This window comes from Scyliorhinus torazame, chromosome 5 (assembly GCF_047496885.1).
Source record: "Scyliorhinus torazame isolate Kashiwa2021f chromosome 5, sScyTor2.1, whole genome shotgun sequence".
Classification (NCBI taxonomy): domain Eukaryota; kingdom Metazoa; phylum Chordata; class Chondrichthyes; order Carcharhiniformes; family Scyliorhinidae; genus Scyliorhinus; species Scyliorhinus torazame.
In genome coordinates this window covers 96,974,030-96,991,712 of record NC_092711.1, presented here as the reverse complement: position 1 = coordinate 96,991,712, position 17,683 = coordinate 96,974,030, and the positions used below count along the sequence as shown (strand labels likewise).

The following is a 17,683-nucleotide window of genomic DNA, read 5'->3' as shown; positions in this document are numbered from 1 at the left end:
CCCCTCCCTGGCTCTCCTCTATTGTTCCCTGTCTCTTCCCTCTACCCCCCCCCCTCTCCCCACTCCTGCCCCCCACCTCCCCCTGTGGCTCGCCTTTCCTTCCTCTTAGATTTAGCTGTCTCTGCCCCCCCCCCCCCTCCCCCCGCCGCTCCCTCACGGTCTATCTCTCCCTCTCACGTTTTGGCTACTCTCCCCTGTTTCTTGGCTACCTGGCTATTCTTCTGCTTGTTTGTTGGCCACAAACAGGTCTCGGAACAATTGGGTGAATAGCTCCCACGTTCTGTGGAAGCCGTCGTCTGACCCTCGGATGGCGAATTTGATTTTCTCCATTTGGAGAGATTCCGAGAGGTCGGACAGCCAGTCTACAGCTTTGGGTGGTGCTGCTGACCGCCAGCTGAACAGGATTCTACGGCGGGCGATCAGGGAGGCAAAGGCAAGGGGCGTCCGCCCTCCTCCCCAGGAATAGATCTGGCTGGTCTGAAACCCCGAAGACCGCCACTTTCGGGCATGGCTCCACCCTCACCCCCACCACCTTGGACATTGCCACGAAGAAGGCTGTCCAGTACTCCACACGTCTGGGGCAGAACCAGAACATGTGGCCGTGGTTGGCTGGGCCTCTTTGGCACCGCTCACATCTATCCTCCAACTCCGGGAAGAACCTACTCATACGGGTTCTTGTTAAGTGGGCTCTATGTACCATTTTTAGTTGCGTCAGGCTGAGCCTTGCGCACGTGGAGGTGGAGTTGACCCTATGCAGTGCTTCGCTCCAGAGTCCCCACCCTATTTCGATCCCCAGGGCCTCCTCCCACTTCATTCTTGTTGCGTCCAGTAAGATGTCGGCCCCTGTTGGCCCCTTCTACCAGTCGGTCATACATTTCACTACAGTTTCCTTTATCTAGTATGTTTGCGTCAACTCTTCCAGTAACGTCTGTCGTGGTGGTTGTGGGTATGGCCCTGTCTCCTTTCGTAGGAGGTTTTTTTAATTGCAGGTACCTTAGCTCATTCCCCCTGGCTAGCTGGAATTTCTCTGTCAGTTCGCCCAGTGTTGCGATCCTTCCATCCGTGTATAGGCCCCTGACTGTCAGTGTCCTTCTGTCCTTCACTCCTGCTGTAGTGTTTTTTGGGTGGGGATGGGAGCGCCACCGTGGCCAGGGCCCGGAGGGAGGTTCCCCTGCAGGAGGCCTCCTCCACGCGCACCCACTCGGCTTCTGGCTCCTTGATCCATCCCCTTATTCGCTCGGCCGTCGACGCCCAGTGGTAAAGTTGTAGGTTTGGGAGGGCAAGCCCCCCCCCCCCACTGGATTTTGTTTTTTGTAAGACCTTCTTTGGGATCCTAGCATTCTTCCCCCCCACCCCCCACCCCCAACCCCCAATACGAACGCCACGATTAGTTTGTCTAGTGCTTTGAAAAAGGACTTGGGGATGTAGATCAGGATGGATCTGAATAGAAAGAGGTACCTGGGCAGCACATTCATTTTGATCGTCTGGACTCTCCCCGCGAGGGAGAGTGGGAGTGTGTTCCATCTTTGCAGGTCCTTTTTTTCTTCCTCTGTCAGACTGCTGAGGTTCCATTTGTGGATCCCTTTCCAGTCATGGGCTATTTGGATACCCAGGTAGAGGAATTTGAGTCGGGCTTGTTTAAAAGGCAGTCCCGTTAGGGCTGCCCCACCTACTTGTGGGTGTACCAGGAAGATCTTGCTTTTGCTCATGTTGAGTTTGTAGCCCGAGAAGGTGCCAACTCTTTCAGGAGCGCGATGATTCCGTCCATGCTGCTCTGTGGGTCTGAAATGTAGAGCAGCAGGTCATCTGCATAGAGTGAGACTCTGTGCTCTCTGCCTCTCCTTCGGATCCCCCTCCAGCTATTTGCTGCTCTGAGCGCGATTGCTAGTGGCTCGATCGCTAGAGCGAACAGCAGCGGGGTCAGTGGGCATCCTTGTCTGGTGCCCCTGTGCAGCTGGAAGTATTGGCAGTTGGTATTGTTGGTCCATACGCTCGCCATGGGAGTGTTGTATAGGAGCTTTACCCAGGAGTTGAACCCTGTTCCAAGTCCGAACCGCTCCAGTACCTCTGTGAGGTATTTCCATTCGACTCTGTCGAAGGCCTTTTCTGCATCTAGGGAGACCATCACCTCTGGTGTTCTCTCCCCGGAGGGGGTCATTATCACGTTCAACAGGCACCTGATGTTCGAGGTAAGCTGTCTACCTTTGACAAATCCCGTCTGGTCCTCTGCGACCACCTCAGGTACACAGTCTTCTAACCTTTTGGCTAGGATTTTGGTCAGTATTTTGGCGTCTGCATTCAGCAGTGAGATGGGTCTGTATGACCCACATTCCATTGGGTCTTTGTCTTTCTTAGGTACCAGCGAGATTGAGGCCTGTGCTAGCGTGGGCGGCAGTGAGCCCCTCGCTAGCGAGTCTGTGAACATCTCCCACAGATGCGGGGCCAGTGCTGTCGCAAATTTTTTGTAGAATTCCCCGCCTGCATGGAGCTAATGCTGTCCATGATCTCTCCCAGTGCTAGTGGTGCTTCCAAGCCCCGTATTTTGCCCTCCCCCACGACTGGAATGTCCAGTCCATCAAGGAACCGTTTCATCCCAGACTTCCCCCTTGGGGGCTCTGAGGTGTACAGCATATATCAACATTTTGATCAAACAGGGAGAGCCAGCATGGATTGGTGAAGGGACGGTGATGTCTGACAAATCTCATTGAATTTTTTGAAGAGGTGACTGAGGTAGTGGGCAGGAGAATGCTTAATCCAGAAATTAGGCACATGTGTGACAAAGGCAGTGTAGTATTAATGGGGGATTTTAACTTACACAAGATTGGGAGAGGCAGACAAGCAGCTATCAGAAAGGTAGTGAATTTCTGGAACATGTAGTTTCCTGCAGCAACATGTTTGAGATGTAACAAGGGGATCAGTAATAGATTTAGTTATGAACCAAATTCTATTAATGGCCTAAGTGTGCACAAACATTTATCAAATAGTGATCACAACATGATTGAACTCAATGTAGCGTTTGAAAGTGAAAAGCACGATTCAGATACTGGAGTTTCAGACTTGGGTAAGGCTGACGTTAACGGGATGAGGCAGAGACCGTCCACGGTAAACTGGGAACATCTGTTAACGGGTCAAACAACTGAAGATCTGTGGAGAATATTTAAGAAACATTTAATGAGATACAGCGCAAGTATATAAGAAGAAATGTTGCAGTTATATAAAGGGAAAGCAGGTGGACAAAAGTAGTGTCGGCCACTAAAAGCTGAAAATGGAGAGATTGTCAGTGATAATGGGAAAATGGCAGACGTGTTGAACAATTACTTTGCCTCAGTGTTTATAGTTGAAAAGGAGGATAACTTGCCGGTAGTCCTGAAAATGTAATGTTGATAGAGGACAGGAACTTAATACAATTAACGTAAGTATAGCATCAGTAATTAGGAAATTAATGACACTGAAGAGTGACAAATCACCAGGATCTAATGGTTTCCAAGCGAGCGTGTTAAAGGAAGGAGGGGAGCACATTGTAGATGCCCAAACTATAAACTTTCAGAGTTCACGAGATTCAGGAGTACTCTCCCTGGATTGGAAAATTGGACATGTCACCCCACCTTTTAAGAAGAGTGAAAGGGGAAACCAGGGAATTACAGACCAGTTAGCCTAACATCTGTGGTGGGGAAATTGCTGGATTCTATACTTAGGGAAAGGGTAACTGAACAGCTTGAAAGATTTTGATCGATCAGGGAGAGCCAGCATGGATTGGTGAAGGGAAGGGTATACCTGACAAATCTCAGTGAATATTTTGAAGAGGTGACTGAGCTAGTGGACAGGAGAATGTCTATTGATGTTATTAACTTGGACTTCCAGGGGCATTTGACCAAGTCCCACATAAGAGTCCGTTAACGGAAGTGAAAGCCCATGGAGTTGAGGGAAAATTATTAACTTGGTTAGAACAAACAAAGAACAAAGATATGTACAGCACAGGAACAGGCCCTTCGGCCCTCCAAGCCCGTGCCAACCATGCTGCCCGACTAAACTACAATCTTCTACACTTCCTGGGTCCGTATCCCTCTATTCCCATCCTATTCATGTATTTGTCAAGATGCCCCTTAAATGTCACTATCGTCCCTGCTTCCACCACCTCCTCCGGTAGCGAGTTCCAGGCACCCACTACCCTCTGCGTAAAAAAACTTGCCTCGTACATTTACTCTAAACCTTGCCCCTCTCACCTTAAACCTATGCCCCCTAGTAATTGACCCCTCTACCCCGGGGAAAAGCCTCTGACTATCCACTCTGTCTATGCCCCTCAGAATTTGGTCGACCTCTATCAGGTCGCCCCTCAACCTCCTTCGTTCCAGTGAGAACAAACCAAGTTTATTCAACCGCTCCTCATAGCTAATGCCCTCCATACCAGGCAACATTCTGGTAAATCTCTTCTGCACCCTCTCTAAAGCCTCCACATCCTTCTGGTAGTGTGGCGACCAGAATTGAACACTATACTCCAAGTGTGGCCTAACTAAGGTTCTATACAGCTGCAACATGACTTGCCAATTCTTATACTCAATGCCCCGGCCAATGAAGGCCAGCATGCCGTATGCCTTCTTGACTACTGTCTCCACCTGTGTTGCCCCTTTCAGTGACCTGTGGTCCTGTACTCCTAGATCTCTTTGACTTTCAATACTCTTGAGGGTTCTACCATTCACTGTATATTCCCTACCTGCATTAGACCTTCCAAAATGCATTACCTCACATTTGTCCGAATTAAACTCCATCTGCCATCCCTCCGCCCAAGTCTCCAAACAATCTAAATCCTGCTGTATCCTCTGACAGTCCTCATCGCTATCCGCAATTCCACCAATCTTTGAGTCGTCTGCAAACTTACTAATCAGACCAGTTACATTTTCCTCCAAATCATTTATATATACTACAAACAGCAAAGGTCCCAGCACTGATCCCTGTGGAACACCACTGGTCTCAGCCTTCCAATTAGAAAAGCATCCTTCCATTGCTACTCTCTGCCTTCTATGATCTAGCCAGTTCTGTATCCACCTTGCCAGCTCACCCCTGATCCCGTGTGACTTCATCTTTTGTACTAGTCTACCATGAGGGACCTTGTCAAAGGCCTTACTGAAGTCCATATAGACAACATCCACTGCCCTACCTGCATCTATCATCTTAGTGACCTCCTCGAAAAAGTCTATCAAGTTAGTGAGACACAACCTCCCCTTCACAAAACCCTGCTGCCTCTCACTAATACGTCCATTTGCTTCCAAATGGGAGTAGATCCTGTCTCGAAGAATTCTCTCCAGTAATTTCCCTACCACTGAAGTAAGGCTCACCGGCCTGTAGTTCCCTGGATTATCCTTGATACCCTTCCTAAACAGAGGAACAACATTGGCTATTCTCCAGTCCTACGGGACATCACCTGAAGACAGTGAGGATCCAAAGATTTCTGTCAAAGTCTCAGCAATTTCCTCTCCAGCCTCCTTCAGTATTCTGGGGTAGATCCCATCAGGCCCTTGGGACTTATCTACCTTAATATTTTTTAAGACACCCAACACCTCGTCTTTTTGGATCTCAACGTGACCCAGGCTATCTACACACCCTTCTCCAGACTCAGCATCTACCAATTTCTTCTCTTTGGTGAATACTGGTGCAAAGTATTCATTTAGTACCTCGCCCATTTCCTCTGGCTCCACACATAGATTCCCTTGCCTATCCTTCAGTGGGCCAACCCTTTCCCTGGCTACGCTCTTGCTTTTTATGTCCGTGTAAAAAGCCTTGGGATTTTCCTTAACCCTATTTGCCAATGACTTTTCGTGACCTCTTCTAGCCCTCCTGACTCCTTGCTTAAGTTCCTTCCTTCTTTCCTTATATTCCACACAGGCTTCGTCTGTTCCCAGCCTTTTAGCCCTGACAAATGCCTCCTTTTTCTTTTTGACGAGGCCTACAATATCTCTCGTTATCCAAGGTTCCCGAAAATTTACGTATTTATCCTTCTTCCTCACAGGAACATGCCGGTCCTGAATTCCTTTCAACTGACACTTGAAAGCCTCCCACATGTCAGATGTTGATTTTCCCTCAAACATCCGCCCCCAATCTATGTTCTTCAGTTCCCATCTAATATTGTTATAATTAGCCTTCCCCCAATTTAGCACATTCATCCTAGAACCACTCTTATCCTTGTCCACCAGCACTTTAAAACTTACTGAATTGTGGTCACTGTTCCCGAAATGCTCCCCTACTGAAACATCTACCACCTGGCCGGGCTCATTCCCCAATACCAGGTCCAGTACCGCCCCTTCCCTAGTTGGACTGTCCACATATTGTTTTAAGAAGCCCTCCTGGATGCGCCTTACAAACTCCGCCCCGTCTAAGCCCCAGGCACTAAGTGAGTCCCAGTCAATATTGGGGAAGTTGAAGTCTCCCATCACCACAACCCTGTTGTTTTTACTCTTTTCCAAAATCTGTCTACCTATCTGCTCCTCTATCTCCCGCTGGCTGTTGGGAGGCCTGTAGTAAACCCCCAACATTGTGACTGCACCCTTCTTATTCCTGATCTCTACCCATATAGCCTCACTGCCCTCTGAGGTGTCCTCCCGCAGGACAGCTGTGATATTCTCCCTAACCAGTAGCGCAACTCCGCCTCCCCTTTTACATCCCCCTCTATCCCACCTGAAACATCTAAATCCTGGAACGTTTAGCTGCCAATCCTGCCCTTCCCTCAACCAGGTCTCTGTAATGGCAACAACATCATAGTTCCAAGTACTAATCCAAGCTCTAAGTTCATCTGCCTTACCCGTAATACTTCTTGCATTAAAACATATGCACTTCAGGCCACCAGACCCGCTGTGTTCAGCAACTTCTCCCTGTCTGCTCTGCCTCAGAGCCATACTGTCCCTATTCCCTAGTTCTCCCTCAATGCTCTCACCTTCTGACCTATTGCTCCCGTGCCCACCCCCCTGCCATACTAGTTTAAACCCTCCCGTGTGACACTAGCAAACCTCGCGGCCAGGATAGTTAGAAATTGGTTGAGTGGCAGGTGACAGAGTGGGGATAATGGGAAGTACTCTAATTGACAGGATGTGACTAGTGCTGTACCACAGGGATTTGTGTTGGGACCGCAATTATTCATTAATGACTTGGATGATGACATAGAAAGTCATATATCCAAATCTGCAGATGACACAAAGTTAGGTGACATTGTCGACAGGCTAGATGATAGCATTAAATTACAAGATAGGGTGGCATATGGCGCAGTTAGCAGTGGGACTGAGGCGCTGAGGACCCGGGTTTGAAGCCCGGCCCTGGGTCACCGTCCGTGTGGAGTTTGCACATTCACCCAGTGTCTGCGTGGGTTTCACCCCCACAACCCAATGATGTGCAGGTTAGGTGGATTGGCCAGGCTAAATTGCCCCTTAATTGGAAAAAAATAATAATTTGGTACTCTAAATTTATTTTAAAAAAACAAAAAAATTGTAAGAAGATAGTGACAGACTAGAATGGGCAAAATTGTGGCAGATGGAATTCAAAGTTAGCAAATGTGAGGTTGTTCATTTTGGACCAATAAATGATAGAATCAGAGAATTCCTACAGTACAGAAGGAGGCCATTCAGTCCATTGAGTTTGCACCAACCCTTTGAAATAGCACTGCATCCAAGTTCACTCCTCTGCTCTGTCCCAATAACTCCTTAACTTAACCTACACATAGGGCGTAGTGTCGGCGGTTTACCGGGCTAATTTGGAAGAGGAGAAGGCACCACTGGAAGGGATCAAAGCAAAGTGGGAGGAAGAGTTGGGAGAGGGTATGGAGGAGGGGTTCTGTTGTGAGGTGCCCCGGAGAGTGCATGCCTTGAAGTTAAAATCACCACTATTCTTAGAAATCTCCCCCTGAACCAAAAAGGGTCAAAAAAGATGTTCTAAATGGTGAACAAGGATTTTCACTCCTCGATTCCTTCGCAGATTTAAGTAGGTGCTATTCAGGCCAAACTAGTGTTTCAAGTTAGAAGATATAATCTATATCTTCAAAGAAGGTTTTATCTACTTACCACTTAATAGCTTTGATCCTGGGTCCCGCCTTGCTAAGAAAGTATAGTAGACTCATCGATATTTTGTAATAACCTCTGTTTCAGGTTACGGTTAATTTTTTAATTACTTTATTTTACTTCAAAACATAACATCACTGACTTTACAACAAGTAAAAAAGATCTTGCTTCTGGATTTTCCGTTCGAGTTGATCAGACCTTCGTGGCATCCTTGACAATCTCTCTTCTTATCGTGGGTGTTCTCAGTAGCTTCGATCCCTTGTTAGGTTCGTGCATTCAATCATTCCCATCTACCGAAACAGCTCTGAGAGCTGGAAGTGAATGACTATAGCGATTCAGGATATTTATTTCCTTCTCAAAGCAGTGCTGGTTAAATTTTATTATCTTCAAGTAATATCTTCTGCTCATTTATGTAATTTTATTTGTCTGTTGCACACTCCTAGTTTCCATCATGTCTAACAAGACGATGCTTCAATGATAAGCATTGGTAAAAATGCTTTGATATTTGTCTCTTAATCTTAGAGGAGTGATACCTCTAGTTCTAGTCATGTTTAAACAGACTCCTTCTTGGTGTTAATTTCTGCTTTATTAGACTCTGGCAATTCGTATCAACTGCTTGCTAAAATAATTAACTTCTATGAAAGTGTGAGGTAGTTTTCCCTCGATGTAACTAAAAACTTAAATGACTAGTTTTTCTTTAACTTGAAAGGACAGCATCAGATTAAGCAGTCTCAAGCTGGTTTTCAAGCTGGTAAAGGCTATTTGCATTTCAAACCCTCTTTTCTGAATGCTGTTAACCCTTTGTGGGATTTTTGCTTGCTTTTTCTCAGACCTTTGGGTTTTGTCATACCTACTTGTTTCAATTGACATCTTTCCCATTTTACTTTACAGCGAATCATGTTCATATGTTCTGGTCCCGTCCAAAGCTGGAGGATTACTGGAAGGAGGTTTTTAGGGTAATCACTAAAGTGGTGCACGTGAAACAGGACCCGGATCCCCGGGAGGCCATATTCGGGGTGTCGGACCAGCCGGGGTTGGAAACGGGTGTGGAGGCAGATGTTGTAGCCTTCGCCTCGTTGATAGCCCAAAGGCGGATCCTGTTGGGATGGAGAGCAACCTCTCCACCCTGTGCCCTGGCATGGTGGGAGGACCTGTTGGAATTCTTAACTCTTGAGAAGGTTAACTTTGAACAGAGGGGAAGGATGGAGGAGTTCTACAATTCATGGGCGTAATTCATTATGCACTTTCAAGAATTGGATAACATCGAACATTAGGGAGGGGGGGTTGGTATATGTTAATGGTGACGGTGGGTGATTCCCGATTCCTTTTTGTTATTTGTTTATTTTAACATGCGAGCAGTTGTTTGGGGGTTTGGTGGGAGGATGGGATTGTTGTTGTTGAGATGGGGATTGACATTGTATTCGGTGGGTGTAAATTTGGGAGAAAATGTGAAAAAGGAGATATTAACAGGAGAAGATAAGGTCGATAAAGGTAAACTATTTTCATTGGTTGGAGCCTCTAAACCTAGGGGCATAATCTGGAAATTAGGGCCAGACCATTCAGAAGAGATGGGAAAAACGTCTTCACACACAGGGTGGGAGAGGTTTGGAACTCTCTCCCACACACAGCAGTTGAAGCTAGAACAGTTGTTCATTTTAAATCAGAGATGGATAGATTTTTGTGAAGCAAAGATATTAAGGGACATGGGCCAAAGGCAGGTATATGGGGATAAGCCACAGATCAGCCATGATCTCATTGAATCGAGGGGCTGAATGGCCTACTCTGGTTCCTACAATACAATATATTTAATATAATAAACATTCATCATAACTGTACAAGATAAAATTAATACATTACATCTGCTTCTGTGAATCGTTTCAGTGGAAATGTGCCCTCGTTCAAGGAAATTCAGTCACTGGATTGTAAATTGGGAGACCAGCCAGTGCAACAGAAACAAACTCTCTGACCCTCCCACTTCAACTGTCAGAATGAACATGGTTCAGTCCTGGATGTGATTAACAGCAGCAACAACAGCAGAATCCAACCCCTGTAATGACTTGTGAACTCGCTGGTGTTTCTGCAGGTGGGCTGCACTTCTGAATCCTTTCCCACACACGGAACAGATAAACGGTTTCTCATCAGTGTGAACTCGCTGGTGTGCTAGCAGGTTGGACGAATCAGTAAATCCTTTCCCACACACTGAGCAGGTGAATGGTCTCTCCCCAGTGTGAACTCGCTCGTGTTTCTGCAGGTGGGATAACTGAGTGAATCCCTTCCCACACACTGAGCAGGTGAATGGTCTCTCCTCAGTGTGAACTCGCTGGTGTCTCTGTAGGTTGTATTGACATCCGAATGCCTTCAAACATACGGAGCAGGTAAACGGCTTCTCCCCAGTGTGAACTTGCTGGTGTGTGCATAGGTTGAATGAAGTAGTAAATCCTTTCCCACACTCAGAGCAGATGAACAGTGGCACATCGCTGTGAGCTCGCTGGTGTGTCCGCAGGTTGGATAACGTACTAAATCCCTTCTCGCATTGAGAGCAGATGAACGGTCTCTCCCCGGTGTGAGTGCGTCGATGAGTTTCCAGCTCAGATGGGGATCCGAATCCCTTCCCACAATCTCCACATTTCCACGGTTTCCCCATGGTGCGGGTGTCCGTGACACAATGCTTTTCCAGTCACACTGACAGTAAAACAGCCAACGGTTTTCCCCGTCCTAAACGAATTGAGTGACTCTGTCAGATCTTAATGTGAAGTTTGGTTTGAGATTTTACTGCAAATCCTCCCCTTTGAATATCCTGTGAGAGTTTACAAATGTCATCACTGTCAGTACAGTACAGAAATACAACAGACAAACCTAGTTTCAATGGATTATTCTTTCATCGCTCTTTTGCCTAAAGTCCCTTTTGCACTTTGCTGTACTTAATATTCACACCCCCAATTCTTCTGAAGGAGCGATTCATGCTGATTGACAGATCCACGGTCACTGCTTTCTGTCCAGGACAGTGGATTAAAAATCTTTATAGAGACTGCTTGTATGTATGTGTGTGTGTGACATACAGTAATGTATTTCTTAATTGGAGGGACATACAATTGGAAGGGGAAGTGTGGAAGAGCTTTATTTAAACAGCCAGTGGTCATAATGTGGAAATCCCCATCTCTGAGGATGGTGGAAGTGGAGACAAATAATTTCAAAATTAAATTCCATAGGCAATTGGAGAAAACAAACCAACACAGAAACTGGATTATAGAGGGGGAAGGGATTGACTGGATTGCTTTAGAGTGTCTCGGCATGGACTCAAGTTACCGAATGGACTCTTTTTGTGCCTTAATGATTCTATGGCTGGGAATATATTTAGTAATATATTTTTAAAAATAGAAATAATAATAAATGCAGTTTTTCACAATCAAAATAATTTAGATAAAATAAGTACCATATAACAACACTAGATACATTCTATCCTATATTAATTTACTGTCTCCTTAAATGTCAACCATCTACTGGGGAAACCATCCCTATAATTATGAACATTAGAAAGCACCATCCTTTTAGCCAGACAATACATGTCACAAAAACAGAAAATGCTGGAAAACCTCAGCAGGTCTGACAGCATCTGTGGAGAGAGAACAGAGCTAATGTTTTGAGTCTGGACGACTCTTTGACAAAGCCATCCAGGCTCGAGACGTGACATTTTCCAGCATTTTCTGTTTTTGTTTCAGATTCCAGCATCCACAGTAGTTTGCTTTTGTCTTAGAAATAAATGTTTCAAGCTGAGGGAGCAAATTATGTCAATGTCTCTGAGAAAGACCTAGGACAATCTTTCCAGAGTCTGCACCCTTCCTAAATTCACCTCCTGTCCCACCTGCAAGTCAACAATTTAGTTCAAAATTAGAAATGTGGAGAAAAAGAAGTGTGTGACTCACAGATATTGGACACGGGAGGAGGTTTAGTCTGTGTGAATCTGAATCTTCATTCAGCGATGGAGCAGCAGCCGCTTTGCTGCACAGCAATGGACAGGTTCACAGACCCATTGTCCAACTTCCGTATTCAGACGCGGGATGATCATAGTGCTTCCGGTGCGCTGATTCTTCCCATTGGTCAACTCGCGCGGAGCGGATTCCGACCCCACGTGGGGCTGGGAGACACTTTGATGCGCTGAACTGTTGTCCAATCCGCAGTGTTTTACTGCAGGAACCAGTGATATTCTCCCAATGGGACTCCAATTGTGTGCTGGGTAAACCCTCTGAGCCATTGTGACGCCACAACGGAGTCCTGCCTGAATCAGCCAATGAGAATCACTGCTTCACAGTGACGTCATTGTGACCCTGCCCCTCCCCAAGACCCCTTCCAGCCAAGGTTTCCCGGTAACCGGCCAACGAGGAGCTCTGGAGGACCGGAAGGACTCTGCACCTCCAGGCAATCAGAGGGCGGGCTTTGTGTGAATGAAGATTGAGCTTCACGGAGACTGAAACTTCCTCCTGTTTCAAACATCTGTGAGAAAATCACTTTACTTTCTTTCCCCTTTCAATTTCTTTTCTAATTCTGGATTTCAATTGTTGATTTGCTGAAACTGAAGGGAAAGGAAGTGAATCCAGGGAGGTTGGACACTCTGGAAAGGTTGGTCCAGGTCATAGAATCCCTACAGTAAAGAAGGAGGCTATTCGGCCACATCGAGTCTGCACCCGCCCTTGGAAAGAGCACCCTACTTAAGGGTAGGTAAGTACTTAAGCCCACACCTCCATCCTATCTCCCGGGACCCTGGAGCTGTGAGGCAGCAATGCTAGCCACCATGCCTTCCTCTCACTCTCTCTCTCTCTTAAAGACATTAACATCCTTTGCACTCTCAGCATGACATTTATTTGTCTGGCTAAAAGGATGGTCTCTTTCCTAATGTTCGCAATTAAAGGGCTGGTTTCCTCAGGAGGCGATTGACATTTAAGGGGGCAGTAAATTAAGAGAGGATAGAGATATGTCTCGTGATGTTATATGGTATGTTTTAGATATTTATTGGCCTGTAATAAATTTCATTCACAATTATTTCTAGTCTTGTAATATATTACTCTAGTTGTGTTATATTTTTCCAGTTATAGTGTCACTAAAGCACACAAAGTCAAATTTAACAACTTGTGTCCATGTTGACTCTCTTTAGATCAATCCAGTCAGTCCATTCCCCGGTCTATATCCCCTGCCTGTATCCCCTTCCCCAGCAAGTTTATTTCTTCAAGTGCTGATCCAATTTCATTTAGAACTCATTCATCTCATAGGTAACAAGTTCCTGGTCATGTGCATTCACTCATAAATAAAGATCTTCTTTGTTGTAATTTTTTTTCATTCATTCATGATATCTAGACCTCGCTGGCTGGGTCAGCCTTTATTGCCTAATTGCCCTTGAACTGGGTTGATTTGTTCGGGCATTTGAGATCAACCACATTGTTGTGGGTCTGAGAGGGGATCTCATAGAAACATATAAATTTCTAACAGGAGTGGACAGAGTAGATTCAGAAATAATGCTCCCGCTGGTGGGGAGTCCAGAACTAGGGGCCCATAGTTTGAGGATAAGGAATAAAACTGAGGTGAGGAGAAATCCTTCACCCAGCGAGTGATGAGCCTGTGGAATTCATTACCACAGAAAGTCACTGAGGCCGAAACATTGTGCAATTTCAAGAACAAAGAACAAAGAAAAGTACAGCACAGGAACAGGCCCTTCGGCCCTCCAAGCCTGCGCTGACCATGCTGCCCGTCAATACTAAAATCGTTGAAGGAGTGAGATATAGCTCTTAGGGCTAAAGTGATCAAAGGATATGTATGGATCTATGGGCAATGGATAATGTGTTGGACTTCTACTTTTTAAAAGTAAATTTAGAGTACGCAATTTATTTTTTCCAATTTAGTGTCAATTTAGCGTGGCCAATCCACCTCGCCTGCACATCTTTGGGTTGTGGGTATGGAACCCACGCAAACAGGGGGAGAATGTGCAAACTCCACACGGACAGTAACCCAGAGTCGGATCAACCTGGGACCTCAGCACCATGAGATAGCAGTGCTAACCACCATGCTGCCCATACTAGTCATGTGATATTAACAATATGTCATCGCCTCACCAAGTGATGCAGTGTACATTACACACATTTTTAATCCAGTAATATATACATATATCCTACCTATATGATCCTTTTCAGGTCTCTGCCCTGCACAGGAATTAGTGAACATGGATATGTTCATCAGCATGAATTGTCATTCATAAGAATTGGGACGGTGTATATTAGGCACAGCAGAGAGAATGGAGGGAGTGTGTGAGATGGAGATATACAGGTTTTGGGGATGGGAGAGGAAGGAATATTCCATAGAACGAGCACTAGGTGTTGTGAATATCTATCCTGTCCTGACAGTGATGACTTTTGTAAACTCCTTTCACAGGACAATAGAAGTTTACATTCGGGAAATTCGAATTAAATATTGCATCAAGTTCGGACAGAAGTCAGTTGATTCATCAGCAACTGAATATCATCCTTCGAATGTGGAAGGAGAAATGTTTCTCTGTTCTGCCTGTGAGAAAAGATTTCAAACATCAGTGAGACTGGAAAAGCACCGAAATACACACGCAGCCGAGTGAGAGTGTTCCAGTGAACTGACAGTGGAAAGAGATTTAACCAGTTACACAGTGAGGAGGCGGTGGTGTAGTGGTATCGTCGCTGGACAAGTAATCCAGAGACCCAGGATAATGATCTGGGGACCCGGGTTTGAATCCAACTACTGCAGGTGATGGAATTTAAACTCAATAAAATATCTGGAATTAAAAATCTATGAAACCAGCTGGTTTACTAATGTCCTTTAGGGAGGGAAATCTGCCGTCCTTACCCAGTCTGGCCTACATGTGACTCCAGACCCATAGCAATGTGGTTGACTCTTATCAGCCCCCTCAAGGGCAATGAGGGATGGGTAATAAATGCTGGCACAGCCTGCGACGTCCACGTCCAATGAATAAAAACAAATTGTTTCATTAACTGTAACTCAATTAAGGATCACTACACATTTAATCATGTTACAAAATAATTAATACAGTAATTTGTAATTAATACATTTGGTTAATACAAGATGCACTGTTCTCTACTGAGTCGTACTAAACTCCATATGCTTCACCTGGTGTCTGTGTATTTACATTGTATATTTATCGCATGTCCTATGTTTTTTCATGGATGGAACAATACTTTTCAGTACCTCGGTACACGTGACAACAAATCAAATCCAATCAAAAAGAGGGTGGCATGTGGCGCAGCGGTTAGCACTGGGACTGCGGCGCGGAGAACCCGGGTTTGAATCCCGGCCCTGGATCACTGTCCGTGTGGAGTTTGCACATTCTCCCCATGTCCCCACAACCCAAAGATGTACAGGTTAGGTGGATTGGCCATACTAAATTATCCCTTAATTGGAAAAAAAAAAAATTGGGTACTCTAAGTTTAAAAAAAAAAAATTAAAAATCCAATCAAAGAGAATTTCTTACTAGTTTCAGATTGAACAAAGAGTCTTCTTAAAAATTATTCATTCGTGGGAGTCACTGGCTGGGCCAGCATTTACTGCGCATTCCAATTGCCCTTGAACTGCGTGAGGCTATTTCAGGGGACACTTACAAATTAACCGCAACATTGCTGTGGATCTGGTGTCACGTTTAGGCTAGGCCACATAAGGAGAGCAGATTTCATTAAGGTCTTTAGTGAACGAGGTAGGTTTTACAACAATCAACAATGTCATCATTGGACTTCTAATTGCAAACTTTTATTCAATTTCACCATCTATCTTGCCAGATTCGATCCCAGATCCCCAGAACATTAACCTGGGTCTCTGGATTACTAGCCCAGTAACGATACCATTACATGACTGCCTAGCCCACATAGACTTGGCTGAATATGATGTCTAGTAACTTCTCAAAATTATAAAGTAATTTATTTTTTCAACCAAATTCTGATAACTCTGCAGTTTCTGGAAACATTTTGGTTGATAGTGTTATTTTTTTAAATAAAGATCTAGTCTTTACAACATAATTACCCAATACACCAATTCACTAATGATAATCAATGTTCACTACTGAATAATCATGAATTTAATTGTTGTTTTTTGCTGTGAAATCAATACATAGTTAATATAGAAAAGGTACAGAAGGTGAAATGGCTGCAGGAAGCCACATGTTCGAGGTATAAAAGGGCTTCCTTGACCTTGTTACTAATGATAGTGATTACACTATGAAAATAACAATTTTATAACTAAATATGATTCCACATGCGTACTTACAGCTTCCTACATTACAACAGTGAATATATTTCAAAAGTACTCCATTGGCTTTAAAACACTTTCGGAGGTCCAGTGGTCATGAGAGGTTTTATAGAAATGTACATTTGTTCTAACTGTCCGCAAACTAGGATATATTACACTTGGTGTCCTCACCAATTTATTGATAAAGGTAGAGTCTTAATTTTGTGTAATAAGCACGTCGTTGACACCGTTTTGAATACTCTGTGAAACTCCAGACACACCATAGGCACAATTGTCTGTTGTAAAACACAGCGAGTTGTTGTGATTTGGAATGCACTGTCCATAAATGGTGCTGGAATCTCATTGGACTGTAACTTCCAAAAGGAAATTTAGTGCATTCTGAAAAAGAAAACAAAATAGTCGAACTATGAGCTTAAATGGGTCACTGTACAAAGAGCTGGCATGGGAAAAATGGGCCAAATAGACTCCTCGATGCCCCATGAGCCTTGTGTAGATGTAAAGGGAGTGGTAACAACCTGGAACCTACTGCTCAAGAGGATAGGAGATGAAGGAATGATTTCAATAGGAAATTGGGTGGGCACTGACAGAAATAAACCATGGGGATTCGGGGATAGAACGGGGCAATGGACAGACTGGCTTCCTCCACAGGGAGCCGACACGGTCCCAAAGGGCTGAATGGCCCCATTCCCCACCCTCCAGATGCTGTGATCTCAGGAGAGAAATTCAGCTGCTCCAGTCACTCCAACTAACTGGAGTCCCTCATCTCTGGTGCCATTCTTGTTAATGTCCGCTACACTGTCTCTAAGAACTTCACATCTTTCCTAAAGTGTGGGGCCCATATATAGGGTTCCATTGTAGAGGGATAGAATTGAAAAGCACGGAGGAAATGTTCAACTTGTTGAGACCCAGGGTTAGACTACACTGGGAGCTCTGTCAACATTGGTGATCTCCATTTAGGAAAAGGAAATAGAGGCACTGGAGAAGGTGCAACAAAGATTCAAAATATTCAGAACTGAGAGCATTTAACACCCAGGAAAGCCTGGGGCTGCTTTTTTCGGGAAAAGAGAAGACTGAATGATGACCTGTAGAAAATCTTTAAGATTATGAATGGATTCAATAATCCAATAGGAATTTCAGTAGAAACCGCTTTACCGAGCGAGTTGTGAGAATGTGGAACTCGTTACCACAGCGAGTGGTTGAGGTGAACAGCATGAATCCATTGGACGTAAAGCTAGATACACAAATGATGGAGAAAGGAATAGAAGGAGATGCTGATGGGGGGGATGTAGTGGGGTAGGTGGAGGATCATGTGGAGCATAAATACTGACACAGACCATGGCTCACCTCAGCCGGTATGGGAATTTAACCTGTGCTGT

At 45.0% G+C, this 17,683-nt stretch overlaps 1 long non-coding RNA gene across 1 annotated transcript; it reads right to left on the bottom strand.

Annotated features, from left to right (window-relative positions):
• Window positions 1-8,133: 8,133 nt before the first annotated feature.
• Window positions 8,134-12,165, bottom strand: LOC140419092 (uncharacterized). The gene is made up of 2 exons (XR_011945524.1): window positions 11,963-12,165; window positions 8,134-10,836 (listed from the first exon to the last, which is right to left on the bottom strand). It is a non-coding gene; the product is annotated as an uncharacterized lncRNA (long non-coding RNA).
• Between the last annotated feature and the right edge of the window lie 5,518 nt (window positions 12,166-17,683).